Below are 26,399 nucleotides of genomic sequence, written 5' to 3'. Positions count from 1 at the left end.
TCCAAACTAAAGAAACATCATTCCCTTAAGGAGCTGGGGAAAGCGCGTGCTCCGCTCGCCCTGGCACCGGGGGTCGCCCAGCTCGCGGGCCGGGACGGGTGGCGCAAGAGGTGGTGCTCCCTGTCCGGGAGGGGACGGGGAAGAGGGCATCTCTGGTCCTGGGATGCAATTGTCCCGGTTTCTCCTTCTGGCCCCCTTCGCCGCGCGCACGAACTCTAGGGGAAGTTGGCTGTAAAGTTTCCGAGAGCGGCGTGGGCTGGTGCGAGTGAAGCGCTGGGCGGGGGAGGCGAGGACAGAAGCTCTCCTCGCGGCGTCTTTGTTCTGCTCTGGAGGAGAGACCTTGGCAAGGAGTCGCCGGGCGGGTGCAGGGACCTACCGCCACGACATTCCGGACCCAGCGGGAGCCCTCCCCTGAATGCCCCTCCCCCCGCAAGCCTACCCAGGACATAGCCCCCAGGTCCCCAAGCTTCCGTCTGCCTCATCCCTCTACCCCCAAACTTCATCAACCCGAAAAGATCCCAAGTCTGGGATGGGGAGAAAGGAAAGAGGGTGGAAGCAAAGGTGCGCGGCAGGCTGGATACCAACTAGAGGGTGGGTGTTGGCATGGGAATGTTTTTTTCTTTTGCCCTAGAAATTGCTTCCCCATGCGGGCCCCCACTCTCTCCCATTTCCCCCGCCTCCCTGCTTTCTTTTTCTTCAATTCTAGTGAACCTAGAAGGAAAACGAGTGCTGCTCTGAGTCACTCAGCGAGCCAGTGCTGTGGCCCGAAGTTGGGATCAGGGTCGAGGGGTGGGGGACCATTTGGATGGGATCCCAATTCTAGAGGTTGAGGATGACAGCAAAGGACCTGGGGAAGGGTCAGAAGCTGTCCCTGGTCCGAGACACCTGATTTGTCCGGGACAAGGCAGTGGGGGAGGGGAAGGGAAGAGGGGATGCTCGGCCGGGACGTGTCGCGGCAGGGGGTAGAGGATGAGGAGGCGGTCTGGGACCCCGACTCATATCTTTGGGGTGAGCACGAGGATATGGTGTAGGGAAGAGGACGAGTGAGCAGCGCCTGGCTCTAGGGTCGGAGGGAGCCTGATCGTCCTGAGAGCCTTACCTTCGCAGTTTGAGATTAGGGGAAGTTCGGGGCCTGAGAAGGTGGGCACGATGCTGGAGCTGGGAATCCTTCCTTGGAGCCCCTGGACCGAGTTGCGCTGCGCCTACAGCAACAGGTAGCCCCGAGGGATGGATGGAGGCCCCGGCCGAACCCCGAGCTGGCCTTTGTCCTGCCAATTAGAGGGTTCTCCAGAGGGACAGCGTGGGTGGGGGTAGGTGGGGAAGGGTGGGTGAGGAGAATTTCCTAACACTTGGAGCCCCTTAGAGTTGTTCTGTGTGTTGGGTGGAGGAGGGTGAATCCGAGAGGACGAAGGAGGATGAAGAGCCTATCCTGCGCCCCACCTCTGATTGTGTAAGCGCCTTTATCTAGGGTTGACCCCCTACCCTTTGCATTTTGTCTCTTGGGATGACGAAAAACGGGCAGAAACTCGATGCCCAAGTGAATGGTTCACATTGATTGGCAGGGAAAGTGCAAACAAAGAGGTGCATCTCCGGGAAACAATGATTTTGGAGATCCCCTGCCCACCGCCCCAGACTTGTGCGCGGTGCGGAGGGGGCCAGGGCTGGCATCTCCCGGGAAAAGTTTCGAGCCAGGCAGTGGGAGGAGACGGTCCGGGCAGAGTTGCGATGAACTGGGGACCGAGCAGCCCCAGCTCGCCTCGGAGGTTCCCGAGCCGGGCGGGAGATGCGGGGAGAGGGAGGGGGCGGGGAGGGAGGGGAGGGAGAGAGGAAGAAGGGGTGAGAGGGAGAAACCTGCCGCCGCTCGCCGCCTCTTTGTCTGCTCCGGGACTTGGAACAAAAGGGGGAACTCTGATGAACTCTCTTTCCTCCCCTCTCCCCGGACGCCGGGGTATCTCCCTCTCGCAACTTTGCCGCCGCGACTTTCTCTGCTGTCAGGCCAGGAAAAAGTGTCCAAACGCCTCGCGGACTGCAGCGGGGGAAATGTCCCTTAAAAGTGCGACGAAGTGGGGAAGAAGGTGAGTGGGGACTGTTGTCCTGTTTACCTCTCTCCCCTCAACTCGCCCCGCTCCCCGCCCTTCGGAGGGCAGAGGAGTAGCTCAGTGGCAAAGTTTGGCTGGTAAATTGTACCTCCTTTCCCCATTCCCCTCCCTTTTGTTCTTTAAAGAACTCGCGCAATTGTTTCATTTGTTTATTTTTAATAGGCAAAAGCCAAGTAGGCATTTATCTCATGTGCTTCTTTATATGAGGGGCTGGGGGGATGGGGAGGAGGGTATCAAAAGGGTGGGGTGAGGGAGTATTGCCTCGCTTTCTTCCAGCTGCACTCTTGTAGGGATGAATATGCAGAAATTGAGAGGGGCAAGTCCAGCCTCGTCCCCACCCTAACCCTGACTTTGGTCATGCAAAAGAAAGCGATATGGATATGGGGGTCGTTTGTATAAGTTAGCTGTCTGCAGAGCGCTCTGTAGATACCACGCACAATATAAAAACGGTGCAACAATGGAAGGAAGAAAGGTTTGGGTTGGAGGGGATTGGACCCTTGTGTTAGCGGTCAAGGAGAGGTTTACAACAAACAGATCTAAGAGTTCAGAAAGTTTTCTTCGGGGCTGAGAGGGGTGGAGGAAGCCACAGGTTCCAGACTGTCAGAGATGCAGGGATGGAGGGGATGGGGCCTGGACCACTAGTTAGAGCCATCCCGTTCGCCCCTTTCAATTTCACGATCCACCCGGAATAACCCAGGCTATCCTTGGGATCCGTCCTCACCTCTCTCACTTTCCATCACCCCCGCCCCCAACCCCATTTCAACGTGTTTGAATAGAAAGCAGAACGTGAGCCCCAGAAGCTCCTCTGACCCAGCCTTCCGCCCCGCCTTTTGTGTTTTAACCTTTTGTTTCTATCTGCCACGCCCGCCCAAAAGAGGGATGGCTGTTACTGCTTCTGCGGGGTGAAGAGGCAGCGCAGACCACTCCGTCTTCATAGGCTAAAGAAGACGCCCTAACTTTGTTTCCTAAGTAGCTTAACTTCGGAGTGTTTCTAGGTTGGGTCATGCTCGAATGAGGGGAACACTCAACACCTAGTAAACATTGCCAGTTTAGGTACAATTTCTCCCATCGCTTTTCCATTTTATACAGGAGTTGTTTATCCCATACTGTCAATTGGTTTGTAGAAAAAGCATTTTGGGGGCCGGGCGCGGTGGCTCACTGTAATCCCAGCACTTTGGGAGGCCGAGACGGGTGGATCTCTTGAGGTCAGGAGTTCGAGACCAGCCTGGCCAACATGGCGAAACCCCTTCTCCGCTAACAATACAAAAATTAGCTGGGCGTAGCAGTGCGTGCCTATAGTCCCGGCTACTTGGGAGGCTGAGGCAGGAGAATCGCTTGAATCCAGGAGGCTGAGGTTGCAATGAGCTGAGATCATGCCATTGCACTCCAGCCTGGGTGACAGAGCCAGGCTCTGTCTCAAAAAAAAAAAAAAAAAAAAAAAAAGGAAAAGCATTTTGGAGACTGAAGTTGGGGGTTTGTTGAAAGTGGGCAAATGTATGCGCTATAGGAATATGCAGAATAGGCTTTTGGAATTCTACATGCAGAATAACCTAAAGATTATTATCTTCAGGTATGTTTTGTGAGATCATTTCTAATGCCAAGATAGTTTATTGCCTTCTCCACTTTCTTCTCTCGTATATTCCCAAGTGCTAGAGGCTTTCCTCACTCCCTTGGACTTACTTTTGACGAGACAAATGAAACATCAAACTGCATGCACTGTCAATAACTTGAGGAAACACCCAAACATTGTCTTTTAGCTTCTTCAACTTTTGATTCTGTATACAGTAGTTACTACTGAAGACTTGTACCTAGAAATGATTCAACTGCTAGAACTACGTAGTTTTGAGTTTTCGTATCAAAGACTGAAATATATTATTGCAACAATTACTTCCTTTTAGAAAGTGAGGAGGCAGAATAACTTGGAAGCTAACTTTAATTAATTTCAATTGTATAGGTGTAATTACTATTATCAGCATCTATAAAGCATCATGCATTTGCTGGAGTACTTCCTAGCACTGACCTCCTTCCTTCTGCGTTGTTCTTACTGGATCTTTCTATCAGCCAACAATATGGAAGTACCAATACAAGGTCAAATCATTCCTGGATTCATCTGGAGTTACTGAACAGTTAAATCATTGGAAGTTTTGGTGATACCTTTTCTATATGGATTACAATTTGATCTCTGGGAATTCTCCACCGTAAAAAAGGTATGTTGCTTTTTAGATACTCTATGAGGACTTCATTTTTGGTCTGGGGTTTATACCTAGAGATTTGACTAGTTATTTTGAGCGGCTGTGTGATCAGAGTGATTTATGACTTTGGACTTCCTTGTTTTAAACTGTTTTCTGTAGATCCTTTCTTATTTAGGATGATGATTTGGGTACTTGTGATGGAATTTTATTAATTTTACCATGTGTTCTTCAAGATTAGCACACATAATGAATGCAGATTATATGGTCACTAAGGAAATTTTGTAATGTTGATGCATCCAGTAGGCAAATATCCTACTTTATGATTGATTTGCTTCTTAAATATTGCAGTAGATATTTGTAAGTTCTGTGTTAGCAGAGCTTATGTGGTTTGCGTTACCATTATTTTTCTTCATTTTGACACTTCATTTTGGTAAACAAAATCCAAAAATGGCCCAAAATAAATGTCTAATGACTGGGAGTCAATATAAAATTGACTCCAAATGAAAACCTTGAGTTTGTAATAAGTTATCTCAAAATGAAAACCTTGAGTTTGTAATAACAGAGCCCGTAAATTTGTTTGATCTTTATGGTGTACATCAAGTTTTTATAGTGGTCATAAGAGTCTTCTATTCCTTCTTTTAAGTCTTACAATTAGTTTTTGTTCACCTCTGTGAGAAAGTAGTTAAAAATTCACATAACTACTGTTGGTAATATAAAAAGTTAATTTTGATACGGTATTTACAATCCTTGTTTAAGTGACTTTGCGATGGAAAGTAAGAACTTTCTTTCTGTGGTCTGGTCAAATAAATTAACTGGGAATTGGAAATATTTTTATCTTGTTATGAGTAAAAAAGTAACATTACAATTTGCTTCTTTCTAGTTGTGTAAACATAAATAAGCTACTTAACCTTCCTGGGCTTCTGTTTATTACCAATAAAATGAAGGTTAAGTTAAATAACTTAAAAGATTTTTCAAATCTTTTAAGATTCTATGATTTGTTGCTTGCTTCTATAAATAAGATACATCCTCTCTTGTAAAGTTTCTTTTACATCATTGAACAATAGAGTTAACGGCATAATAAACTTTTTTTTTTTTTTTTGAGACGGAGTCTCGCTCTTGTTGCCCAGCCTGAAGTGCAGTGGTGCAATCTCGGCTCACTGCAACCTCTGCCTCCCAGGTTGAAGGAATTCTTCTGCCTCAGCCTCCTGAGTAGCTGGGATTATAGGTGCCCACCACCATGCCTGGCTACTTTTTGTACTTTTAGTAGAAACCGGGTTTTGCCATGTTGGCCAGGCTGGTCTCAAACTCCTGACCTCAGGTGATCTGCCCGCCTCGGCCTCCCAAAGTGCTGGGATTACAGGCGTGAGCCATGTGCCTGGCCTCGGCATGATAAACTTAATGAGAATTAATTACAATTATTTTGTTTGACTGCTTAGCTCAGATAGGATTAGTTCAAGAAACATGCTTTAAAATTTCTGTAAAGTATACTCTCAACTAAGTGTGCTGTATGGAAATTTCAGATTTCCTTAAACGTTCTCAATAAAAGTTTATCTGCTGGAATATTATTTTGGAGGTGGAAAGTACAGTATTATTTCCCGACAAGGGTTTTACCTACAAATATCTGAAGTGAATATGTTTGAATTTGTTATAATGGCCACCCAGAGTTGAGATCAGAGATTTAGAAAGAGACTTTGGAGTAAAACAGACCTGAGTTCGAATCATAGCCTAGGCAATTACTAACTATGATACCTCCTCCAGGTTACTGGATTTTCATGGCTCCTAATATCCTCATTTGCAATGTGTGTATCCTAACACTTATCTCATAGGGTGGTTGTCATGTTTTTTTAAAAAGCATAGATGTAGGAAAAAACAGGGCTAGGCATCTGTAAACGTAATAAAAAGTACTGTTACTTGCTTTCATAATGACTTAGTGATGTTTTAATACTTCAAACTTCCTTTGTTGTCTGCCTTACAAGTTTCAAGCCACATTAACCAAATATTCACTGAAATATTCAAAGTCAATTTGGACAGAACTTTGTATGTGTTTAAATGTTTTTCTGTAAAACTATATTTAATTCAAATCTTATATCCAGTTGAATGCAGATAAATTTACTCCAACAAGCATTTATTAAGTTGTACTATGCATGAGTATATTTCTGAAGGTCATGGCTCACCTTGGAGTATGTGACCCTTACATTTTCTAACTGAAATATCTGTAGATTGAGATAATAGTGACTTTCTATAATTGGCTTACTGAAATTCTCTATTTTCAGTGCTATCAATGATTTAGATATGGTTTAAAAACTCGTGTTTATTCACTTTTCAGCTAAAATATAAAGTGATGACTCAGTGGTTTCTTGATGTGGAAATCAAGAACTGTAGCACATTTTCTATTACTAATTTTATAGAATGGTCTTTAGTTAAATAAAAAACTTATAGTTAATATAAATAGCACTTAGAAGCATAGCATTTCATTTTGAAATGAAGTCTCAAGTCATGGATTTTCATTTTCTATATAGCAATATGCATTGCCTTCTGAGTGATTATTTAGTTCAAGGAAGAGTATATTCATTTTATCTTTAGGAAGTTTCAGGTAGGAATGTTAAGGTATTACTTCTCATTTGTAATTTACTTGCAGATATTTGCCTAGATATAATAATGTTAAGAATAAAAATATGGAATTAATCAGTATTAAAATAGGAAAAGATCCTTTTTAAAATATGTTTCCGAAACTTTCTGTTTGTTGAAAGCATTCATTTTAATTAGCAGATTATGCATCATCAGTATAGCAACTACTAATATAATACTTTGTAATTACAGCGTTTAAAATAATACATTCATTTAAAAATGTCTATATATTGTTAATGTTTGAAGTGATAACCAAATATACTTAAAAACTTTACTATAGATATCAGATTTTATAGTCTTGGTTATTTAAAACTGCCCATTCACTTGGATCAGTTTGAATTACTGAACCTAGAACAGTCCACCATGGTGTTCACAATAAACTTACACAGAAAGAAAACCTAAATATTCAGCTATGCCTTCTAAAAATAATGAATATAATGCATGCTAAGCATCTCATAAGTAAATCAAAAGCATTTATTTAACTTTGTTTCTTTTTTTTTTTTTTTTGAGACGGAGTTTTGCTTTGTTGCCCAGGCTGGAGTGCAATGGTGCCATCTCGGCTCACCGCAACCTCTGCCTTCCGGGTTCAAGTGATTTTCCTGCCTCAGCCTCCTGAGTAGCTGGGCTTACAGGCATGCACCACCATGCCAGGCTAATTTTTGTGTTTTTAGTGTGTTTCTCCATGTTGGTCAGGCTGGTCTCAAACCCCCTACCTTAGGTGATCCACCCGCCTCGGCCTCCTAAACTGCTGGTATTACAGGCGTGAGCCACTGTGCCCGGCCTTAACTTTGGCTTTTATATTAAGTCAAGGAGGTGCATATTTAGTTGTATTCTGAGAACCATTTCTACTCATTTATTTGCTATAAGTTTCTTTTGGTACCTATTTGTGTTCCCAAATTTACTTTGATTTCTCCTTTGTGGCTTCAAATTTGCTGATTTTTTTTTTGAGTTGGAGCCTCACTCTGTTACCCAGGCTGGAGTGCAGTGGCGCAATCTCAGCTCACTGCAACCTCCGCCTCCCAGGTTCAAGCGATTCGCCTGCCTCAGCCTCCCGAGTAGGAGTAGCTAGGACTACAGGTGCCTGCCACCAGGCCTGGCTAATTTTTTTGTATTTTTAGTAGAGATAGGGTTTCACCATATTGGCCAGGCTGGTTTTGAACTCCTGACCTTGTGATCCACCTACCTTGGTCTCCCAGTGTGCTGGGATTACAGGCATGAGCCACCATGCCCAGCCAAATTTGCTAATTTTAAAATTTCGTCCATTTCTAAGAACTTTGATTATAGTTCTGCCCATTATTGTTAAAGATAAAGGTATTTAGAAGTATGTTTTTTATGAATCTAGAAAGCCTACTTGGTTCATTTTTTTTCTCATTCATTCTTTTAAGTAATACTTATTTAGTACTTTCTTATGCCAGGCATTGTTTTAACCATCAAGGAGACAGAAAAGAACAAAATTAATTCAAGTCCCTGCAGGCTTAGAGCTTTTACTAGTGACGGTAAAATATATGTTTAAAAGGAGCAACTATTACTATTGAGAAGAATAAAGCAGAAAGGAGGAATAAAGAGTAGAAGGGGAGAGAGTTGCAAACTTCAGATGGATAGTGGGGGATGACCTCATGGAGAAGGTGACATGTGAGGATGAATTTGAAGAAAGTGAGGGAATGGCCTACGTGATGCTCAGGAGAAGAGCGTGCAGGCAGAGGAAACGACAAGTGTCTGATGTATTCAGAGAAAGCAAGGAGGGTGCAGTGGCTGGAGTAGAGTGAGCAATGGGGACAGTGGTAGGAGAGGAAAGAGGAATATGGTGGGTAGGTGCCAAGGAGCCTTGAAGGCCATGGTAAAGGCTTAGGATTTTATACCGAGGGATGTGGGATGTTATTGAAACGTTTTAAAGGATGAATGCTCTGCTGTAACAGGATAACTCTGGCTGGTGGGTTGAGACCAGGTGAAAGGAGTGGGCAGGGGCAGAAACGGGGACACCATTTAGGAAGCTGTTTCGGTTATCCCAATGAGAGGTGATATTGACTTGGTAACAGGGTAAAAGTAATATAGAGGTAGTGAAAAGGAGTTGAAGTCTGAATATATTTTGGTATTAAAGTTTTTCTGGTGGGTTGGATGGGAAGTATGAGACAAAGAGAGGAGTGGAGTATGAGTCTGAGATTTTTGTCCTGAACTCCCAGAAGGACCAGATAGCTAATAACTGAGATGAGAATCAGGCTTGGGGCATAGGATACCAGGAGTTCAGTTTGGGTGCAATTAAAAAAATTTTTTTTTTTTGAGATGAAGTCTCGCTCTGTTGCCCAGGCTGGAGTGCAGTGGCACCATCTTGGTTCACTGCAACCTCTGCCACCCAGATTCCAGTGATTCTCCTGCCTCAGTCTCCTGTGTAGCTGGGATTACAGGCACCTGCCACCAAGCCTGGCTAATTTTTCTTTGTTATTAGAGATGGGGTTTCACCATGTTGAACAGGCTGGTCTTGAACTCCTGACCTTAGGTGATCCACCCAACTTGGCCTCCCAAAGTGCTGGGATTACAGGCATGAGCCACCGCACCTGGCCAAAATTAAGATACTTTTTAAGCATTCAGGCAATTTGATAAACAGGTCTGGTTTTCAGAGAAGTGTAGAGACAGATTTGTGAGTTTTAAGAAATTAAGTGCTATTTAAAGCCAGGAGACTGGCTGGAATTACCTAGGAGTGAGTATAGAAAGACAAGAGGTCTAGGTACTGAGCTTTAAGGTCTTCCAGATTTAGAAGTGGGCAGGAAGCAGTAATAATGAAAAGGGAGTTCCGCTGGGGTGAAAGCCCAGGGAAGGAAGTGTTTCCAGGAGGAAGGCAAGACCATCTGTGTCAAGTGTTGCTGAAGGATGAAGATGAGAACTGAGAATAGATCTGTGGGTTTAGGCATTTTGGAGGTCAGTGCTCACTGGGAGTCTTCACTAGAGCCGTTTCAACAGAATGGAGAGATCACATCTTTTTCCTACATCGTGTGGTCCATTAAATACCTTTAAAAAATCCCATCTATTCAAACTAAAATTTGTCAGTACTTTATAATTGATAAAAATACTTTCACATATATTATCTTACTTAAGCCTCATTAGTAGTCTAAGAGAGATGGGATAATATCTGTGTTTACCTCACAGAAGAAGAAATCGAGACTCAGAAGTAACATGACTTATACAGAGTCGCACACATATAAGGTAGAACTGCCTTTTAACTTGAAACCCTTTGCCTTTCACAGTAGGGGAGATAGCAGTAATGAAATCAATTCCAATATTATTTGATAGAGGTGATAATGGTGGTGTATACAAAGCATAGAATTAAAGTAGAGGAGGGAGTGATTGTTTATCGGGTAAGGGAAGACTTTCTTGAGTTGGGATTTAAAAGATACGTAGCATTTTGAGAGACAGTCAAAGAAAGGAACGTTTTAGGCTTGGAAACCGTGGTGTGCAGAAACATGGAGGGATGAACCAATATGGAATCTGTAATGTGTTTGGGATGTTCCAGCCATTTCATACCTACTGACCCTGCAGGGGAGTAGGTGGGAGCTAGGCTGAGTGACAAGTGCTAGTTCACATTACAATTAAAAAAGGGTTTTTTTTTCTTTCTTTCTTTCTTTTTGAGAAAAAAATCTTCTCCTTTCTGCTTTATTCTTCTCAATAGTGTTAATAGTTGCTCCTTTTAAACATATTTTACCGTCCCTAGTAAAAGCTGTAAGCCTGCAGGGACTTGAATTAATTTTGTTCTTTTCTGTCTCATTGATGGTTAAAACAATGCCTGGCACATGCACACAGAAAGTACCAAATAAGTATTACTTAAAAGAATGAATGAGAAAAAAAAATGGACCAAGTAGGATTTCTAGATTCACAATCTAGAATCGAGCCACCTTGCCCGGCCAAATATTTGTCTTTAATACACACACGTGCAAACTCTGTTGCCCAGGCTGGAGTGCAGTGGCATGATCTCAGCTCACTGCAACCTCCACCTCCCTGGTTCAAGCGATTCTCCTGCCTTAGCCTCCCAAGTAGCTGGGATTACAGGCGCTTGCCACCATGCCCAGCTAATTTTTCCATTTTTAGTAGAGATGAGGTTTCACTATGTTGGCCAGGCTGGTCTTGAACTCCTGACCTCGTGATCCACCCACCTCGGCCTCCCAAAGTGCTGGGATTACAGGCATGAGCCACCGTGCCCGGCCAGTTTTTGTTTTGTTTTGTTTTGTTTTTTTTGAGACAGAGTCTCACTCTGTCACCCAGGCTGAAGTGAAATGGTGTGATCTCAGCTCACTGCAACCTCAGCCTCCCAGGTTCAAGCAATTCTCCTGCCTCAGCCTCCTGAATAGCTGGGACTGCAGGCACCCACCACCACGCCCAGCTGGTTTTCTGTATTTTTTATTAGAGATGGTGTTAGCCAGGATGGTCTTGATCTCTTGACCTTGTGATCCGCCTGCCTTGGCCTCCCAAAGTGCTGGGATTATAGGCGTGAGTCACCGCTCCCTGCCACGCCTGGCTAATTTTTGTATTTTTAGTAAAGACAAGGTTTTGCCATGTTGGCCAGGCTGGTCTTGAACCCCTGACCTCAGGTGTTCTGCCTGCCTGGGCCTCCCAAAGGGCTAGGATTACAGGCCTGAGCCACCACTCCCGGCCTAAAATGGAATTTTAACAGCACAATTCTATGTACCATTTTAATGTACCTCAGAGCCCAAAAGTTATAAACCTAATTAGAAATGTTTGAACGTAAGTACATTACCACACATTTTTCTTTTTTTTTTTTTTTTTGAGACAGAGTCTTGCCCAGGCTGTAATGCAGTGGCACGAATCTCGGCTCACTGCAACCTCCATCTCCTGGGCTCAAGAGATTCTCCTGCCTTTTTTTTTTTTTTTTTTTTTTTGTTTTATTTTTAGTAGAGACAGGGTTTCACCGTGTTGGCCAGGCTGGTCTCAAATTCCTGACCTCAGGTAATCAGCCTACCTCGGCCTCCCAAAGTGCTGGGATTATGGGAGTGAGCCACTGTGCCCAGCCACAGATGCACATTTTCAAAACTCGATTTTTCCTCCAAAATTGTATGTGTGTCTGGATCGTATACCACTGAATAGGGTGACTCCATGTCTAGTTTATATCAATCAGGATGTATTTGGCCTCAAGTAAGAAAATAGTCAACTAACGGTGGCCTAAAAAGTAAGGATTTTTCCTTTCCTCTTCCCTTCCCTTCCCTTCACTCCCCTCCCCTGCCTTCCCCTCCCCTCCCCTCCCCATCCCTCCCCTTCCCTTCCTTCCTTCCTTCTCTCTCTCTTTCTCTCTCTCTTTCTCTCTTTCATTTGTTCTTTATTTCGTTCTTTTTTTGTTTCACCTCGAAGGAATTCAGAGTAGAGCTGTTCCACGACTGGCTAATTTAGCAGATCAGTAACATCATGGTTCCTGGTCAGCTGGTAACCTGGACCTAGGAAAGAAAGGGTGAATGTTTGTCTTTTTTTTTTGAGTTAGAGTCTTGCTCTGTCCTGCCCAGGCTGGAGTGCAGTGGCATGAACTCAGCTCACTGCAGCCTCCACCTCCTGGGTTCAAGTAATTTTCTGCCTCAGCCTCCTGAGTAGCTGGGGTTACAGGCACCCGCCACCACGCCCAGCTAATTTTTGTATTTTTAGTAGAGACAGGGTTTCACCATCTTGGCCAGGCTGATCTTGAACTCCTGACTTCGTGATCCACCCGCCTCAGCCTCCCAAAGTGCTGAGATTTCAGGCATGAGCCACCTTAAAGAATATTTGTCTTTAATACACACATGTGCACACACACGCACACGTTTAAGTATACAATTTGATGATTTTTGGTGTGGGGAGACTTACAGAATTGTACTACTTTCACCATTTCCAGAACTTTCTATCATTCCTTAAAGATCCCTTCTGTCCACTGTGATCAATTTCTATTCCCACCCACTGGTCACAGGAAACCACTAGTTTCTATCTCTATATACATCTACATTTTCAGAACAGTTTATGGAGGTGGAATCTTACCATTAATGGCCTTTTTGTCTGGCTTCTTTTGCTCACCATAAAGTTTATGAGGTCAGTCTGTGTCATAGCATGTATTAGTAGTTTGATCCTTTTCATTGCTGTGTAGTGCTCCGTCATGTGGACACACCACATTTTGCCTGTCTAGTCACCAGGTGATGGATATGTGAGTTGTTTCCATTTTTGTAGCTACTATGAATAATACTTCTATGAGCATATGTGCATAACTGTTTGCATTGGCTGGGCATGGTGGCTCATGCCGATAATCCTAGCACTTTGGGAGGCTGAGGCTCGTGGATTGCTTGAGCCCAGGAGCTCGAGACCAGCCTGGGCAACATGGTGAAACCTCATCTCTACCAAAAATACAATAAATTAGGTGGATGTGGTGGCACATGCCTGTAGTCCCAGCTATCCAGGAAGCTGCAGTGGGAGGGTTACCAGAGCCCGGGAGGTCGAGGCTGCAGTGAGCTGTGATGACGCCACTGCCCTCCAGCCTGGGCAACAGAATGATACTCTGTCTCAAAAAAAGAAAAAGTCTTTGTGTGGACACCTGTTTTTATTTCTCTTGGGTGTAGATACCTAGGAGTTGAATTGTGGATTGTATGGTAATTTATATTCAACTTCTTCTTTTCTTTTCTTTTCGAGATGGAGTTTCGCTCTTGTTGGCCAGGCTAGAGTGCAATGGTGCCATCTCCGCTCACTGCAACCTCTGCCTCCCGGGTTCAAGCCATTCCCCTGCCTCAGCCTCCCGAGTAGCTGGGATTACAGGCATCCGCCACCACGCCTGGCTCATTTTTTGTATTTTTAGTAGAGACAAGATTTCACTATTTTGGCCAGGCTGATCTTGAACTCCTGACCTCAGGTGATCCGCTCTCCTCAGCCTCCCAAAGTGCTGGGATTACAGGTGTGAGCCACCGCGCCCAGCCACAATCATGATTTTAGAAGTTACAAACTCTAATGGAAACAATCCACTCTGGTGGAAGTTAGGTTATTGAGGTATTCTATGACTAACATATTAGGAGTTTCTGAGGCCAGGCATGGTGGCCCATGTGTGTAATCCCAGCACTTTGGGAAGCTGAGGTGGGAGGATCACTTGAGGCCAGGAGTTCCAGAGCAGCCTGGGCAACCTAGTGATACCCCATCTCTACAAAATAAACAAATAAAAATTAAAAGAGTTTCTGAAACGTAACCTGTCCAAACAAATGGCAAAACAAGCACAGCTTTGGTAAGTGACTCCGTAGGCAGTTGCTAAGCCCCAGCATTCCTTTTCTGTGAGGCAACATGTAATTCTTCCAGCATCCCAGCAACAGTTTTTCATAATCTTGGTTAAGTGTAAGTTAACAGCCACCAAATCCTTGGCTTAAGATGTAGAAAGATATTTAGACAAGGTTAAGTGTTGGGCAACTTGGCAGCAACTTGGCAGCAACTTGAGAAAAATTATTTGGGCTTGGATGGAATAAAAAAAGACTGTATTTTCATAGTCTTACCTTATTCTTGTGTAAATGTATTTTATTGGGAGGTACACATGCATAAGGATAGGTAAATCTACTATGTGGGGGGATATTGATACGCTATCACACCCTCTCTTGGAAAATCCAGAACATGCGGGTCAACATGTTGATGATAAGTAGAGTTATATGGTCTTAAGCAATTCATGCTTAGAAGTCCCTGAATATCTGAAGCAAAAAGTTGTATAATTGGAATGCATGGATAGAGAATTCCAATAATTTATGCATAGCTTCAGATCGTTGTGGGGGGAAATAGTGTTTGAAATGGATTTCTGTGACACTTCTCTTAAATTAATGGGATGAGTTTCCATATTTTCTTCAAATTTGAGTCGGTATCGTTACAGACTGTGATAGAACTTTGAAACTGTGGTTTTAATACTAATATTTTGGATTACATAGTGTCTTTTTTTTTTTTTCTTGAGACAAATCACTGTGGCCTAGGCTGGACTGCAGTGGTGCGATTACAGTTCACTGCAGCCTCTACTTCCCTGGCTTAGGTGATTCTACCATCTCAGCCTCCCAGAGTAGCTGGGACTACAGGCATACACCACCATGCTCAGCTAATTTTTGTATTTTTTTGTAGAGATGCAGTTTCACCGTGTTGCCCAGGATGGTCGCACACTCCTAGGCTCAAGCGACAGCAGTCTGCCTGCTTCAGCTCTCAAAGTGCTGAGATTACAGGTGTGAGCTACCAAGCCAGGCCATAACTATTTTTTTTTAACCCAAACAACTCCAATAGTTCTCTCATTGTAGACTATTTCATTTTAGAAATAAGAAAAACCAAGAAGAGAAATTTAAGGTTTTTTTTTGAGACAGAGTTTCGCTCTTGTCACCCAGGCTGGAGTACAGTGGCGCAATCTTGGCTCACTGCAACCTCCGCCTCCTGAGTTCCAGCAATTCTCCTGCCTCGGCCTCCTGAGTAGCTGGGATTACAGGTGCCCACTACCATGGCTGTCTAATTTTTATAATTTTAGTAGAGATAGGGTTTCACCATGTTGGCCAGGCTAGTCTCGAACTCTGACCTCAGGTGATCCACCCACCTTGGCCTCGCAAAGTGCTGGGATTACAGGTGTGAGCCACCATGTCTGGCCAAGGTTCTTAATTACTGGTGTTACTGAATATGAAGTATACATCTTAAAATTTATAGTTCAGTATTCTATTTCTCAGAGAAGTGGTAGAGAAGTAGTAACCATTACAGAAGTACTTGTGCAGCAGTATCTTATGCATCATCTTATTTGACTCTCATTGGAATTCCATATAATAGCTGTTAGTATCATTCTCATTTTATAGGTGAAGAAATTGGGGTTCAGAGAACTGTCCAGTTCAAGTTATCAAACTAGTAAATTGCACAATGCAACTCTTTTGACTTTGCACTAGATATTACGGATCAGTAACGTAAACCAGGAAGAGAGAATGTTTCCTTGAGTGCTCCCACTCATCCTGATAATTTTTCTAGTTTCACCATGAGACTTACTCTTATTCTGCAAATACTGTGACTATATCTTGAGACCCAAACATTTAATGAGGCTTAAAAAGAGGATGGTCTACTCTGCCGGTGTTTTTAGATTTCGGAGGGAGAGATTGCGTTGCAGCAGCAGTTGAGAAGCCAGCATGGTGGTGAAATTCATCTGTGTTCAAGAGTTTTACTTGTCAGATTTTAATGGATGGCATCATTATCTCTATGGAACTCCCAAAAGATGATACATGGCAATATTCATAGAATCCCCATTCTGCAGCAAAAGAAAAATGATTTTCAGGTCATCCTTTCATCTCCTCTCTTCTTCAAGTCAGATGTCCAAGAAAGTCTGGGCAGACTCATAATTCCTGAATTGAAAACCCTGAATTGAAGATTTCCCTGTGGCTTGCACCGTGCTTTGTCTCTGCATTTAGGCCTCTCTCTCCCTTTCTATATGTATGAGAGAAAAGAAACTCTATGCAATGACGTGCTCTTTATTCATAGCTCTAGCTCTTATTCTGCTCTGTCTACTTTGGTGAGTAGCTGCTTTGGACTGTGATGACCCTCTGGGGGCTCTACTTGCTCTTTTCTTTGTTGTTGTTGTTGTTGTTCTAGAGACAGAGTCTTGCTCTGTCACCCAGACTGCATTCTGTCATGAGTGCAGTGGTGCGATCATAACTCACTGCAGCCTCGGACTCCTGGATTCAAGCGATCTTCCCACCTCAGTCTCCTGAGTAGCTGGGACTGAGGTGCATGCCACCATGCCTGGCTAATTATTTTTTATTTTTTGTAGAGACAAGGTCTGGCTGTTTCACTCAGGCTGGTCTGGAACTCCCAAGCTGAAGCAATCCTCCTGTCTTGGCCTCCCAAAGTGTTGGGATTACAGGCGTGAGCTACCACACTCAGCCTCTTGTTGTTATTTTTGACGGGCCTGTGCCAGGCCAGAGGTAGGCCTAAGTGACCTGGCTCATGCCTTCCTTCCCACATCCCGGGACTGGGTCCTACTAGCTTTCTGGATCTCACCACTCCAATAGAGGGAACAAGACCCTCTTTTCTAAAAGCCTAGAGCAGGATGCAGTGGCTCATGCCTGTAATCCTAGCACTTTGGGAGGCCAAGGCAGGTGGATCACCTGAGGTCAGGAGTTCGAGACCAGCCTGGACAACATGGTGAAACCCCGTTTCTACTAAAAATACAAAAATTAGCCAGGCGAGGTGGTGCACACCTGTAATCTCAGCTATTCGGGAGGCTAAGACAGGAGAATTGCTTGAACCCAGGAGACAGAGGTTGCAGTGAGCCAAGATCATGCCGTTGCACTCCAGCCAGGGCGACAAGAGCAAAGATCCATCACCCTCAAAATAAATAAATAAATAAATAAATAAATAAATAAATAAAATAAAAAATAATTTTTAAAAAAAGCCTAGAGCAAAACTGGGCCAACCTGTATGTGCTTTTCTTCTTTCCCTTGGGTTTGAACTCAGCCTGCCTTTCTGTGATGTGGGTTTCTTTTATTGGGAGATTTCTTGAGCCCCTGATTTTCAGTACTGGCCTGGAAGGAAGAGGAGAGCTCAAGCTTTCTTTAATATTCCACACCAGAAGTTTCATAGCCTATGCAAGGCCTGGACCTACACGTGCACAACAACTCCTTGGCGTAAAGAGTGAATCCCGGATATTACAGTGGGTGAACTGAGCTATGAGAATGTGTAACGGGGACCCTTTCACATTCCTTTCATCGGAAGGTAAATACAATTTAAAGGAAAGAAGTCTAAAAACTCAGAACACCCAAAGATGGGCAGTTCTTTGAACTCAGGCTTTGTTTGGTGACTCCCATGAGTCCTGTCCTCATTATATTTAGCCCCCACCTCAAATTGACATTCTGGAAGGCTGTTTCTTCCTGCCTGCCCCTTCCTCCTGGAAATACATCGCACTGCGCTAGCACAGTCAGGATGCCAGTCCGTGATGGCTGATCATTGTAATGCCCATTGGAGGTTGGCATGATTAGTTATGTGACAACCCTGCTGAAATGCCACCTAGTATATTTGGTCTCAGCGATTAAATGCAAAGAGGTGGCAAGGCAACAAAAATTATCAGCTACATTTTCAGCTTCTTTGAGTTTTGCAGATTAGTATAGTTCAAAGAATAGACAAAATTCACTTGTTTTCATTTTGTCTTTAAGATAAATAAATCTTGGTACTTCTGTAATAAGTGTTCAGCATTTATCCCAGTGTGGGAATTTTGGTGAAAGTTCGTGGAATGTTTTTCTTCAAAAATTTCCATCAATATCTGCCTGACTCCTCAGCCAAATTCAAAATTCTCACTTTACTGTAATGATGAAGCTGCTATACCTAAATATATTGAATAGGTTTGTAGCCAAATGGCTGTAAGAGAAATAAGCAAAGAATGGCAAGAAGTATCATGGTATTATCCTAATGCCAAGTCCTAGCTCTGTGGTATGACCTCTGGAGTTCCTAGAGTTTGTGTGATCTGAGGCTTCAGAAGCCAGGAATGGGAGTTCGGCAAACCCACACTTGTTAGATCTCCTTTGGAACATGGGAGTCAATCCGGGTGCCTGGAAAATGGGCTCAGAGTCTGAACATGCGATGTCCCCAACACATGATAGCTTCATCTTATTTTCTGCCTCCTTTCTCTGCATCAACTTAGGTTACTATCTACCTATTGATTCTGACTTCGTGCAAATTTTATGACATGGTTCACAGTTTCAAATAGTATGTCTTTTCACATCCCAGCCTTTAGTGTTCCTTGACCTCAACTCTGCCTGCTCTTACCCTGATACTGCTTCTTGTCTTTGGTTCTTGCCTTCTTTAGACCTTGATTCTCATGGCTGGCCAATTTCAGTGGATCTTGGCCAACCTCAGTGGTCTCAGGTTCTGCCTTTGTTCTTACAGAATAATCTTGGATCCTAACATGTTGCTAAAAATCAAAAGGCAGCCGGTAGATGTCCAAAAGCAGAACTCTCCATTTGCTATCACTTCTGCCCTTCTCCAGGGTGTTGCATTGATTCAAATGCTATAAATCAGGGGTCCCTAACCCCAGGCCATAGACCGGTACCTTCACTTGCTTCCCCACCACTCACCTCCTGCTGTGTGGCCACACAGCAGGGTGAGCAGCAGGCAGGCAAGCCAGCCCAGCTTCATCTGTGTTTATAGCCACTCCCTATCGCTCACATTACCACCTGAACTCCATCTTCTGTCAGATCAGCAGTGGCATTAGATTCTCATAGGAGCATGAACCTTGTAAACTGCACATTCGAGGGATCTAGGTTGCATACTCCTTATGAGAATCTAATGCTTGATGATCTGTCACTGTCTCTCATCACCCCCAGATGGGACCATCTAGTTGTAGGAAAACAAGCTCAGGGCTCCCACTGATTCTACATTATAGTGAACTGTATAATTATTTTGTTATATATTTACAATGTAATAGTAGAAATAAAGAACACAATAAATGTAATGCACTTGAATCATCCTCAAACGATTCCCCCACCTCCCACTGTTCATGGAAAAATTGTCTTCCACGTAACCAGTCCCTGCTGCCAAAAAGGTTGGGGACTGCTGCTATAAATGACATCCTGAAAGTATGGGAGTAGAGCCTCTCAATTATCTAAAAAGTATGAAGCTATGGTGAGAATTTTTTTTTTTTTGAGATGAAGTCTTGCTCTGTTGCCCAGGTTGGAGACAAAATAAAAAATTAGCCAGGCATGGTGGCACGTGCCTGTAGTCCCAGCTACTCGGGAGGCTGAGGCAGGAGCATCGCTTGAACCTGGGAGGATGAGGTTGCAGTGAGCCGAGATGGCGCCATCCAGCCTGGGCGACTGAGTGAGACTCCGTCTCAAAAAAAAAAAAAAAAAAAGAAGAAAAGAGGCTTCTGTGTATGAATGAGTTTGGGGAACTCTGCAGACTGTATGCATACCGCTTTTGGAGGTTCACCAGGCCCTCTCGGCCAGCCTATGAGATGTCTGATGGTTAAAGTTTAACTTAAAAAAACAAAAAACAAAAAACCCCTTGAATTTGGACTCATTTATTGTATTTGTTTTGGTTTTTAAAGACTCACAGGAGGGCCGGGCGCGGTGGCTCAAGCCTGTAATCCCAGCACTTTGGGAGGCCGAGACGGGCGGATCACGAGGTCAGGAGATCGAGACCATCCTGGCTAACATGGTGAAACCCCGTCTCTACTAAAATACAAAAAAAATTAGCCGGGCGAGGTGGCGGGCGCCTGTAGTCCCAGCTACTCGGGAGGCTGAGGCAGGAGAATGGCGTAAACCCGGGAGGCGGGGCTTGCAGTGAGCTGAGATCCAGCCACTGCACTCCAGCCTGGGCAACAGAGCCAGACTCCGTCTCAAAAAAAAAAAAAAAAAAAAAAGACTCACAGGACACTCATTAACAAAACTCAACAGAACTAATCTTTTGACAAATGTACATTTTGGAAATAGTGTATCCGAAGACACAGTAACTGTGATTTAATGTGCAATCCACTACAAAATAATATTTGAGTTTAAACAGTGGGCTTTTGTCCAGGGAGGAAACGTGAGGAATTTTTTTTAGGCACTGTGACGTGTCCTGTAGAGTAATAATTTGGGGCAGCAGAAACCTTTCCCTGTCTCTTTGGTCTTATAAGGTCGTTGCTGACTACAGCCATGAAAAGACTGGCTCCAAGCCAAACAAAAACAACAAAATAGCAACAAAAAAACCCTGTGGGCTGGGTGTGGTGGCTCAAGCCTGTAATTCCAGCACTTTAGGAGGCCGAGGCGAGAGGATCATGAGGTTAAGAGATTGAGACCATCCTGGCCAACATGGTGAAATCCCGTCTCCACTAAAAATACAGAAAAAATTAGCCGGGTGTGGTGGCGGGTGCCTGTAGTCCCAGCTATTCAGGAGGCTGAAGCAGAAGAATTGCTTGTACCCGGGAGGCGGGTGAGCCGAGATTGCGCCACTACACTCCAGTCTGGTGACAGACTGAGACTCCGTCTCAAAGCAAAACAAAACAAAACAAAACCCTGCCAAGATCATAATGAGGTGGAACAGAAATGGAATGGAGGTTCAGTGAAATAAAGATGATATAAGCAGGAGGCCATTCAAAGTAGCTATAATGATAAATACACTAGGGCTTACAGAAACCCTTCAGAGGCTCATACGATCGTTTGAGAACCTCTGGGAGACAGTAAGCCTCATCAGGTCCCAGGAGAACCATTCCTATTTAGGCAGCATGGATCGTATTCCGTGAACACAAGTGGAAGGATTTTTGATAACATATAGTTTAGCACCTACTTACCCTGTGCTGCTTTGCTTGGTTTTCAGTTTCATGGCTGGGATCCCCCACTCCCCATAGAAGCTCAGGAACTGTGAGCTGGATAAAGGCCTCCTCCCAATAGACCAGGTTCTAATATCTGGAACTTGTGAATGTTGCCATAAAGGAACATGGTCTTTGCAGATGTGATGAAATTAAGGATCTTGATGTGGAGAGGTTATCCTGGGTGACGTGGGATATCCAATCACAAGTATCCTTATAAGAGACAGGCAGGAGATCATCTTCACAGAGCACATGTAAGACAGAGGCACAGATTGGAGTGATGTGGCCACAAGCCAAGGAATGCCAGAGAATGCCAGCAGCCACCACAAGCTAGAAGAGGCAAGGAACAGATTCTACAAACAGATTCTACCCCTGAGCCTTTGAAGGGAATGTGGCCCTGCAGAGAGCATGAGGGAATAAGTTTCTGTTGTTTTAAGCCGCAGAATTTGTGATAATTTGTCCCAGCAGTCCTAAGAAATTAATACAGACTGTAAACTTTCCGAGAGGTGGGGTGATGTGGTCCTTGTTCTTGTCTTCTGCACAGGATGCATGTTTCTGCACATAACAGGCACTCAAATACCCGAGTGCTTGAACTGACTTGACTTCTTCACTGGTTCAGAAATTCGGTGCCTAAAGATTTGTATTTAAAATTTTATTGGAAGAACAGTGAGACCAGCAAGATCTGAGCATTCATTCGCAAAAAAGGAAATTAATGCCCCTGAGGCTTAGTCCCTTAAGAGTTTATTGCATCTTGAAGCTTGCATTTACACCACGTTTTAATGTAGCAATCTTTTTTTTGCCTTCCTGGAATATTAATAATACCATGAAGAAAACTTCATCTAGCAGGAACAAGAAAAGCAAGTCATTCAAGGCGGTGGTTTGATGTCTTAATTAGATACTACCTCGGTGCTTGCTTTGTCTTCGTTTGCACTGACGGTATCTAACTGACAGTGTTCTGGGATTTCTGGATCAGACACAAAATGTCTTCTGCTCAAATCTTCCATGAAATGTACTTTTGAAACCATGAGCTTGGTTCTTACTCAAGCAGAACTCTTAGTGTATTTGCTGGGACTTCAGCTGAATTGGAATGGAACTGTGAGATCACATTCCTTTGGAAATATAACCAGTTTATTTTTACATATAAGGAAGCCACATAAAAGTATCTAGGATTTTAGCTCAGTAGACTGGTTGGTGATTTGGTGAGAAACATTATTCTTTTCAATATTATGGTTGTTTTATTTATTTATTTATTTAACAGGCATTTTGTTTTTCTTCGGTAGGGAAATAAGTTCTCTTCTCGACCATCTTTCATGTAGGAAGGTCAGTTACATTGCAGTTGCTCCAAGTAGGAGTAAAAATAAACTGCTAGAACGTTTTACCAATATTGTTAAACTAATGGCAAAGGAAAGGGAAGCTACACACAAAATTGTGGTTAGTGTGTTGATGATTTTGTGTTTGTTGTGATCTAGAGCATAGGTAAGGGTTTCTTTACAGGTTTACTGTGATTTTGGTTTTTAAGGAGCAGAGAGTTTAATAGGCAAGAAAAAAGGGGGAAGAAAGAAAGAAGCTCCGCTGTACAGAGACAGAAGGAGCAGGGGCTCCAAAGCTGAGAGAGGGAACCCCGTGAAATCTATTTTTTAAAGCACTTATATTATTGCCTGATGCCAGATAGAAATGTTAATATGCTAGTAGACTTTGTAAGATTTAGTCACTTTCATTGTTTTTAGTAAGAAACTCTAGCAGACATTTACGATAGTATGGCTAAAGTAAAATCAGTTACTCTCCACCTTGGCTTTGCAGGTGAGTGAGGGTTAGATTTGAAAGAGACCTTCCTCTCACTGAATCGAACTTGTATTTGACCTTATATTCTGATGAAGGTTGAAATTGACATTAGGCAGTTTTGCTTTAAGTCAGTCCACCTCACATATTGAAATAATGAGGTCTTTACCTTGATGTTAGCTCCATCCCCTTCACTCTCTGCCATATTTAAAATGTGCTCCAATGCCATTTGGTTTTTACTATGAATAGTTATACACCCTTATAACCAAAGTATTAAGTGGTATAACTGGGTCATCATCCAAAAGATTCCTTATGAAATTCTCTAGAGACAGGCCCATGTACCAGACATTGTATTATTTTGCCTGGAACATAGCAGTTGCTCAATAAATAATTATTTGTTGCCTGAATGAATTCATGATTGAATTATTGAAATCAACAAGTTTTGATGTCAGTGAAGCCTTAACCAGCAATTTGGATGTCCTGGGCTCTCATATCAATCTAGTAACTCATCTTCTGGTGCGCAGAAAAGTGTTCATAAACAGTTTATTCAGTGCTGTCCAAGAGAAATAGAATGTGAGCCACAAATGTGAGCCACAGATGTCATTTTAAGTTTTCCGGTAGCTACATTTAAAACAAAAAGAAACAGGTGAAATTATTTTTAGTAAAATATTTTAAGTCAATATATTGAAAATATAATTTCAACATATAATCAAAATAAATGTATATTTTTATATATACTATATATATTTTATATTTAACAATATATCTCAATTTGGCCCAGCCTCATTTCAAATGCTCAAAATCCACATATGGCTGCCAGTGGCTACCATATTGGGCAGCCTACATTTATACCATCTGGAGGCTCCTATTCTAAGTAATTATTTTTGCTAACTAGATAGAAAACTCAAATTTTATAAGCTATTGAGTGTGATACGTGTTATTCTATCAGTGTGCAACTAAAACAAAAATCACACAATTAAAAAAAATGTTCTTTAGAGATTGTGTAAAAAGTTACTTATCCTTTCTTGAGTCTCAGCTCCCTCTTCTGTAAAATGGGGATACTATTTGTCTCAGGATGTAGAGATAACATTTGCAAAGGGTTTTTTTTTTTTTTGGAGATAGTGTCTCACTCTGTCACCCAGGCTGGAGTGCAGTGGTGTGATCTCAGCTCACAGCAACCTTCATCTCCTGGGTTCAAGTGATTCTCCTGCCTCAGCCTCCCAAGTAGCTGGCATTATAGGCATGCACCACCATACACAGCTAACTTTTGTATTTTTAGTAGAGACGAAGTTTCACCATGTTGGCCAGACTGGTCTCGAACTCCTGACTTCAAGTGATCCGCCCGCCTCGGCCTCCCAAAGTGCTGGGATTACCGGCATGAGCCACCGCGCCCGGTCCACAAAGGTCTTAACTCTGAAACATTAGGTACTCATTGTTAGCCGTGATTAGTTCTTATTTAGTATTTTCTTCTGCGTGCAAAACCTCAGAGAAAAAAATGAATTATTTATTCCCTATAGATGCTTGTCTTCTTTTCCTAATAGTTGTTCCACAGGCAACTCCTTATTATGGCAAGAATTTCCTGTGATTCTTTGATGAAAATGAGATAATTGAATTTTGTTTAAATTAGTTCAACATGGGCGACTCCAGGTAGCTCCTGCACAGGGGGCCCATGAAGGATGCCAAGAAAATGTTGGGTTAACTTGTGAGGCATTGAACTGAATTTGGAGACTCTGTTAATGCATTTCGATTAAACTTATATCAACATTAGGCGAAGGTCAGTTATCTAGTGGGGAAAGGTGATCATGGTAGAGAAATGCTTTTAGATATAGCTGGACTTCATTCTGCTTAAGGCCTATCCAACTCTTTTCCGATGTAATAAACTTTGAGAATATGAAATTAGTGACAGGAAAATGTTTTTAGCCATTGTTTATCTTGCTTTGGTTAAGTGAGACAAATAATAAGAAATCATTAGAGCTAAAATTTCTTATAGTATCTTATTTACCAAAGCTCACGTAGACAGGATCAAATACTTGTTTTTTTGTTTTTAGATGATGTTAATATGTTTGGAGTATAGGATTTCCGCTAGCAAGTCCTAAGATTTTTTGCATAACTTAAAGACTTTTTTTTTTTTTTTAAACAAGTAGTTGTTGATTTTAATTCTAAACAAGATAATCTTCATGATAAAGAGTGGTGACCAAAGGCTTGTCCTCGGAGACCTACTGTTTCTTTGCTATTACTTTCACTCTCTTCATTGCTTGTGGAAAAACCCTTATCCGGGGAAGAATTAATAACTTCAACAATACTATCAAAGGAGGGCCTAAAATTAAAAAAAAAAAAAAAGAAACAAAAATATTGTGAAACAACAACAACAATGCTTGGCAAATTTCTGACAGACTTAGGGAGAATATTATGAGTATTGAGGCTGCTGTTGACTAAGGCTGTCCTATTGTTTATTTTAAAAAATCTTCTGTCTAGTAGTATTAAACCTTGACCCCCACACAGCTGAACTTTGGAAAAGAATTGTTAACTCCTTTGCTGAAAACAAGAGTTCTAGAATGTTTTAACAAATGCAACATACATTTTGCTAAATATTTTATTTTCCAGTAAAACGAATAAAGAGAATCGTTTTTTTTTTTTGCTTTTCATATTTATGTAAATTGAAAAAATACCCCCCAAATACAAAAAACTGTCCCTTGTATTTTTTTACGTTGCACAGTGTGGATAACTGTGTAGTGGAAGTAGACATTCACTTAAGTGGAGAAAATGGAGAATGGACAGTTCATTAAATGGAGGAAAATAAAGCCTTATTTTTTAAATGTTGCTGATAAGATATTTGGGTACTTAATGGTGGTGAATCAAGACCACCCTGAATACCAGTGGTTTCCCTTTTCTCTGAATGCCTGGTTGTACAAGTCATAGATTTTGCTTGCTTTTGAACAGGGAAAGGTTGGCAAGCCTAATGTGGTTTCTTTGAGATCTGTCTGAGGGGTCCTCTTTGCTGTGGGGGTGAGGGCATTTGACTTCTCCAGTCTTTTCTCGGTGATAGCTCCTCTTAATGGCGATGTTTTAAACTCTTCCTTGAGAGAGAATATATTCCGAATCTGATTTTGCACTGCACTTACTCCCGTGTAGAATGCTCAGGAGAAGGGAACCATCTCTGCAGAACTTCTAGGACAAGTTTTTCTTCTGATGGCATTGAAAAAGATGGATTGGATGGGTGCATATTTTCCCTTCTGTGGAAACGAGAACTCTGTAGGGTTGCTGTGAATCAGGAAATGGTTACAAAGCTACAGATATAATGGCCAGTTTTTAAAAAATGAAGTACCTGTAATTTAAGGGAAAAAGAAGGAAAAGAAAAGAGCTGGAAATAGTAATATTTGCTTTGAAAATAGAAATATGAGCTTGAAAATAGAAATATTTGCTTTTCTGTAT

The 26,399-nt window shown here is 42.7% G+C and overlaps 1 protein-coding gene across 18 annotated transcripts in view; it reads left to right on the top strand.

Moving 5' to 3' along the window:
- The first annotated feature begins 219 nt into the window (after nt 1–219).
- Nucleotides 220–26,399, top strand: part of LOC106997839 (uncharacterized) — a 547,605-nt gene continuing 521,425 nt past the window's right edge. For all 18 annotated transcript variants that reach the window (XR_013417061.1, XR_013417051.1, XR_013417050.1 and 15 more), the window contains exons 1-2: nt 220–2,075; nt 4,054–4,306. The gene's annotated coding sequence lies outside the window, so the exon portion shown is untranslated. The remainder of the gene's footprint in view (nt 2,076–4,053; nt 4,307–26,399) is intronic.

Source organism: Macaca mulatta, chromosome 4, assembly GCF_049350105.2.
Source record: "Macaca mulatta isolate MMU2019108-1 chromosome 4, T2T-MMU8v2.0, whole genome shotgun sequence".
Taxonomy (NCBI): domain Eukaryota; kingdom Metazoa; phylum Chordata; class Mammalia; order Primates; family Cercopithecidae; genus Macaca; species Macaca mulatta.
This window is presented reverse-complemented; position numbering and strand designations above follow the sequence as displayed.